Here is a 6777-nt window from a genome sequence, read left to right on the forward strand (position 1 = left end):
GAATCCTTTAGGAGTCAGGAATCGTGGGAAGAACTAAAAGCCATAAATGAAATCGAAAGAAACCCAAAGTATTTCTTCTCCTATGCCAAATCAAAATCGAGAACAACGTCCAGTATTGGGCCCCTACTTAAACAAGATGGGTCCTACACAGATGACAGCAAGGAAATGAGTGAGCTACTCAAGTCCCAATATGACTCAGTTTTTAGCAAGCCGCTAACCAGACTGAGAGTCGAAGATCAAAATGAATTTTTTATGACAGAGCCACAAAATTTGATTAACACAAGCCTATCCGATGTTATCCTGACGCCAAATGACTTCGAACAGGCGATAAATGACATGCCCATGCACTCTGCCCCAGGGCCAGACTCATGGAACTCTGTGTTCATCAAGAACTGCAAGAAGCCCCTATCACGAGCCTTTTCCATCCTATGGAGAGGGAGCATGGACACGGGGGTCGTCCCACAGTTACTAAAAACAACAGACATAGCCCCACTCCACAAAGGGGGCAGTAAAGCAACAGCAAAGGACTACAGACCAATAGCACTAACATCCCATATCATAAAAATCTTTGAAAGGGTCCTAAGAAGCAAGATCACCTAGAAACCCATCAGTTACACAACCCAGGGCAACATGGGTTTAGAACAGGTCGCTCCTGTCTGTCTCAACTATTGGATCACTAAATGCACTAGAAGACAAAAAGAATGCAGATGTAATATATACAGACTTTGCAAAAGCCTTCGACAAGTGTGACCATGGCGTAATAGCGCACAAAATGCGTGCTAAAGGAATAACAGGAAAAGTCGGTCGATGGATCTATAATTTCCTCACTAACAGAACACAGAGAGTAGTCGTCAACAGAGTAAAGTCCGAGGCAGCTACGGTGAAAAGCTCTGTTCCACAAGGCACAGTACTCGCTCCCATCTTGTTCCTCATCCTCATATCCGACATAGACAAGGATGTCAGCCACAGCACCGTGTCTTCCTTTGCAGATGACACCCGAATCTGCATGACAGTGTCTTCCATTGCAGACACTGCAAGGCTCCAGGCGGACATCAACCAAATCTTTCAGTGGGCTGCAGAAAACAATATGAAGTTCAACGATGAGAAATTTCAATTACTCAGATATGGTAAACATGAAGAAATTAAATCTTCATCAGAGTACAAAACAAATTCTGGCCACAAAATAGAGCGAAACACCAATGTCAAAGACCTGGGAGTGATCATGTCGGAGGATCTCACCTTCAAGGACCATAACATTGTATCAATTGCATCTGCTAGAAAAATGACAGGATGGATAATGAGAACCTTCAAAACTAGGGAGGCCAAGCCCATGATGACACTCTTCAGGTCACTTGTTCTATCTAGGCTGGAATATTGCTGCACACTAACAGCACCTTTCAAGGCAGGTGAAATTGCCGACCTAGAAAATGTACAGAGAACTTTCACGGCGCGCATAACGGAGATAAAACACCTCAATTACTGGGAGCGCTTGAGGTTCCTAAACCTGTATTCCCTGGAACGCAGGAGGGAGACATACATGATTATATACACCTGGAAAATCCTAGAGGGACTAGTACCGAACTTGCACACGAAAATCACTCACTACGAAAGCAAAAGACTTGGCAGACGATGCACCATCCCCCCAATGAAAAGCAGGGGTGTCACTAGCACGTTAAGAGACCATACAGTAAGTGTCAGGGGCCCGAGACTGTTCAACTGCCTCCCAGCACACATAAGGGGGATTACCAACAGACCCCTGGCAGTCTTCAAGCTGGCACTGGACAAGCACCTAAAGTCAGTTCCTGATCAGCCGGGCTGTGGCTCGTACGTTGGTTTGCGTGCAGCCAGCAGCAACAGCCTGGTTGATCAGGCTCTGATCCACCAGGAGGCCTGGTCACAGACCGGGCCGCGGGGGCGTTGACCCCCGGAACTCTCTCCAGGTAAACTCCAGGTGACAATAAGGCAGGAGGAGGTGCATTTCCTTCTTAAATCGCTTGACCAAGAAAAGGCTGTGGGCCCAGACAAGTTGAGCCCAAGATTGCTGAGAAGATGTGCAGACCAGCTAACAGCACCTCTAACTCGCATCTTTCAGCACTGCCTAGTACAGTGTAAATGGCCCTCTCTATGGAAAGAGGCAAATGTAGTCCCTGTTCACAAAAAGAAGAGCAGAGCAGAAATCAGCAACTACAGACCAGTGTCACTCCTGTCAATCACTGGTAAGATCCTTGAGACGATAATCTCAAGACAAATGACAGAATTTTTTGACTACCACTCTACTTTGTGATCGTCAATATGGCTTTAGGAAAGGTTACTCTGCTGCTGATCTGTTGTTAAACCTCTCCACTAAGTGGCACCAGTCACTGGATGAATCCAAAGTCAGCTGTGTGGTAGCACTGGACATTGCTGGCGCTTTCGACCGGGTGTGGCACCAGGGCCTCTTGGCAAAACTTCAAGCACTTTGAATTGCAGGCTCTACGCTATGTTTCCTCAGTGATTACCTTCATGGTAGATCTCTAAGTGTAGTTCTCAATGGAACAGAATCAGCAAGACATCCTATTGGGGCAAGTGTTCCACAAGGAAGCGTGCTGGGTCCATTGTTATGGAATGTCTACTTCAACGACCTTCTTCATCTCATCCCAGAATCACATGCATATGCAGACGACTGTACACTGACATTCACTTATCCAAGAGAAGAAATGCCAGCTGCTCTAAGCTACATCAATCACCAGCTGAGAGCTATATCAGCTTGGGGAAATAGATGGCAAGTAACATTTGCACCTGAGAAAACGCAAATGATGATCGTCTCTAGGCACCATAATGGTAATGCTGGTGCAGTAGTAAGGATGAATGGGAGGGTGTTGGCACCTGGAGAAGTTGATATCCTTGGGGTGAAATATGACTCCAAACTAACCATGAAGAACCATGTTGTAAATCTTGCAAACAAGGCAGCCAGGAAGCTTACAGCACTTCGCCGTATCTCGCATCTGCTTGACAGTAGGGGTTGCAAGATCCTGTACGAGGCACAAGTACGCTCACACTTTGAGTATGCTCCACTTTCTTGGTTTGCCTGCCCCCCCCCTTTTATTTGCGACTGCTTGACAGTAGAGAACAGAGCAAGACGTCTCATCTCTCGCCTGGACCCATCCTGGATAGATCTGTCATTTCAGCAGAGCATTCAACATAGGAGGGATGTGGGTGGCCTTACTGTTATGTACAAGGTCAATATTGTCAAAGTACCACACTTGGATCCACTTCGAGGACAGTGTGAAACAAGCTTTTATGCCACAAGACGGGCAGCCAGCAGCAACTTCACTCTGGCTGTACCCTTCTCCAAAACATCACTCCATCTGAGATCATACATACCCAGGATGACTCGAGTATGGAACACATTCGTACAGCATAATGATGTCAACGAGATAAAGTCAGTTGATCAAATGAAAATGCTGGCCCACAGATGGCTCCAACTTCATCCTGTTCCCTACTTTTATGTCTCATAACAATAAAAATGCTCTCAAATGAGCTGATGTAGGTAACAGCTCTTAGCTTGCCAGTAAAGTTAGGAATCCTTAACCTGTAAATAGCTTGTCAATAAAGCTAGGGATCCTCAACCTTGTCAAACCCTGTGTAAAAAGAGAGAGAGAGAGAGAGAGAGAGAGAGAGAGAAAGAGCGAGAGAGCGAGAGAAAGAGCGAGAGAGAGAGAGCGAGAGAAAGAGCGAAAGAGCGAGAGAAAGAGCGAGAGAAAGCGAGAGAGAAAGAGCGAAAGCGAGAGAGAAAGAGCGAAAGCGAGAGAGCGAGCGAAAGAGCGAGAGAAAGAGCGAAAGAGAAAGAGCGAGAGAGAGCGAGCGAAAGAGCGAGAAAGAGCGAGAGAAAGAGCGAGAGAAAGAGCGAGAGCGAGAGCGAAAGAGCGAGAGAAAGAGGGAGAGAGAGTGAAAGAAAGAGCGAGAGAGAAAGATCGAAAGAGCGAGAGAAAGAGCGAGAGAGAAAGAGCGAGAGAAAGCGAGAGAGAAAGAGCGAGAGAAAGCGAGAGAGCGAGCGAGAGAAAGAGCGAGAGAGAGCGAGCGAAAGAGCGAGAGAAAGAAAGAGCGAGAGCGAGAGCGAAAGAGCGAGAGAAAAAGAGCGAGAGAGAGAAAGAGCGAGAGAAAGAGCGAGAAAGAGCGAGAGAGAAAGAGTGAGAGAAGGAGCGAGAGAAAGAGCGAGAGAAAGAGCGAGAGAAAGCGAGAGAAAGAGAAAGAGCGAGAAAGAGAGAGCGAGAAAGAGAAAGAGCGAGAGAGAAAGAGCGAGAAAGAAAAAGAGCGAGAGAGAGAAAGAGCGAGAGAGAGAAAGAGCGAGAGAGAGAAAGAGCGAGAGAGAGAAAGCAAGAGAGAGAAAGAGCGAGAAAGAGAAAGAGCGAGAAAGAAAAAGAGCGAGAGAGAGAAAGAGCGAGAGAGAGAAAGCAAGAGAGAGAAAGAGCGAGAAAGAGAAAGAGCGAGAAAGGAAAAGAGCGAGAGAGAGAAAGAGCGAGAGAGAGAAAACAAGGGAGAGAAAGAGCGAGAAAGAGAAAGAGCGAGAGAGAGAAAGAGCGAGAGAGAGAAAGAGCGAGAGAGAGAAAGAGCGAGAGAGAGAAAGAGCGAGAGAAAGAAAGCAAGAGAGAGAAAGAGCGAGAAAGAGAAAGAGCGAGAAAGAAAAAGAGCGAGAGAGAGAAAGAGCGAGAGAGAGAAAGAGCGAGAGAGAGAAAGCAAGAGAGAGAAAGAGCGAGAGAGAGAAAGAGCGAGAGAGAGAAAGAGCGAGAGAGAGAGCGAGAGAGGGAAAGAGCGAGAGAGAGAAAGAGCGAGAGAGAAAGAGCGAGAGAGAGAAAGAGCGAGAGAGAGAAAGAGCGAGAGAGAGAAAGCAAGAGAGAGAAAGAGCGAGAGAGAGAAAGAGCGAGAGAGAGAAAGAGCGAGAGAGAGAAAGAGCGAGAGAGAGAAAGAGCGAGAGAGAGAAAGAGCGAGAGAAAGAGCGAGAGAGAAAGAGCGAGAGAGAAAGAGCGAGAAAGAGCGAGCGAGAGAGAGCGAGATAAAGAGCGAGAGAGAGAGAGAGAGAGAGAGAGAGAGAGAGAGAGAGAGAGAGAGAGAGAGAGAGAGAGAGAGAGAGAGAGAGTGTGTGTGTGTGGGTGACTGACTTTTCCTCTGTTATATTACCAGTTTTTTTTTTGTTATTTCGTCTTATCTAAATGGGGAAGTGGAACAATTCTTCCTCCGTGAGCCATCCGTGTCTTAAGAGGCGACTATGATGTCGGGAACATGGGACTAGTAACCTCGTGAGCCATCCGTGTCTTAAGAGGCGACTACTATGTCGGGAGCGTGGGACTAGTAACCTCGTGAGCCATCCGTGTCTTAAGAGGCGACTACTATGTCGGGAGCGTGGGACTAGTAACCTCGTGAGCCATCCGTGTCTTAAGAGGCGACTACTATGTCGGGAGCGTGGGACTAGTAACCTCGTGAGCCATCCGTGTCTTAAGAGGCGACTACTATGTCGGGAGCGTGGGACTAGTAACCTCGTGAGCCATCCGTGTCTTAAGAGGCGACTACTATGTCGGGAGCGTGGGACTAGTAACCTCGTGAGCCATCCGTGTCTTAAGAGGCGACTACTATGTCGGGAGCGTGGGACTAGTAACCTCTTCTCCCGTATATATCAAGTTTATAAGGAGAAACTTTTTTCTTTTGGGTCACCCTGCCTGTGGGATACGACCACTTTGTTGAAAAGTGAAAAGCGACTTGGCACGGCAAGATTTTAAAGCTCTTCACAGAAACTTTTTTATAAAAGACATTGGGCAACTTTAATTACCTTTACAACGCTTACTGGATAAAGGTGCATTGAAGTATTGGCACGAATAGGCAGTTTTAAGATAGATTACATGATATGATGTAACAATTTTAACTAGCCTTTAACCTCAATTTTTAATTAAGAAACAAGTACTAACGTTAGTAAGTACTAACGTTTCCTGTAAACCAGTGTATTCCCTTAAAATGTTACCTAGGGTAAGGAAATTTAATCACAAAACAGTTATAAATTATCAACTTTGTACCGGAGAAGTTCCAATAAATTTTTAAATGTGTACTCTTCACTTTTAACCCTCTTCTCCCTCAACCTCTCCCCCACTACCAACATTCATGTCAAGACTCTTATATAACGAGGGTTAATGGTAACTACTTTGTAGGGGATTGGGTAAAAATATACAGTGTGAGCATTTATGGAAAGAGTTCATAGAGATGAGCAAAAACATATGTAGGCCTGTTTTATCAATACGAATACCTTACGTCAGGAGCCTAAAACACTTAACGTTTTACTAAGATCAGTAGACAAGAGCGTACCTGGATAGCTAGCCACTGAACAGCGTGAGCGGTGGGGATCTCCTGGAAGAGTACGAACTTTCCATTATAAAAGCGATAGTTATAAGTTTCCCTTATAACTTGAATGAATAAATATTTGGTATTTGCAGTGGTATTTTGGAACGTACTAATTAAATAATTGGTATGGTTTAATTGGGCAGAGCCCGATTATATTCATTTTTGATCGCTAAACCATGTAGGGGTTAAACAGCGATTGGGTAATGAAATACTCTAGAGTAAGCCAAGAATACTTCTAATGCCTTTGGCCAAGAGCTCTTAAGAACCTCGATAACAGTTGCTCGAGAACCAAGATAAATATGTATTCACCATTATTCAAACAATGTTAATAGTTACTTACCCAACCCATCGTTAACATCCTTGCTGGAGTTAGCTACGGCGAGGTAGGTGTGTGGGTCTAGTCCACTGCCC

At 45.6% G+C, this 6777-nt stretch overlaps 1 protein-coding gene across 1 annotated transcript in view; it reads right to left on the minus strand.

Annotated features, from left to right (window-relative positions):
- LOC128687789 (uncharacterized) overlaps positions 1-6430 on the minus strand; it is a 14876-nt gene extending 8446 nt beyond the window's left edge. The window contains exon 1 of the mRNA XM_070090173.1: positions 6331-6430. The gene's annotated coding sequence lies outside the window, so the exon portion shown is untranslated. The remainder of the gene's footprint in view (positions 1-6330) is intronic.
- Positions 6431-6777: the final 347 nt, after the last annotated feature.

This window comes from Cherax quadricarinatus, chromosome 31 (assembly GCF_038502225.1).
Source record: "Cherax quadricarinatus isolate ZL_2023a chromosome 31, ASM3850222v1, whole genome shotgun sequence".
In the NCBI taxonomy this organism is placed as follows: Eukaryota; Metazoa; Arthropoda; class Malacostraca; order Decapoda; family Parastacidae; genus Cherax; species Cherax quadricarinatus.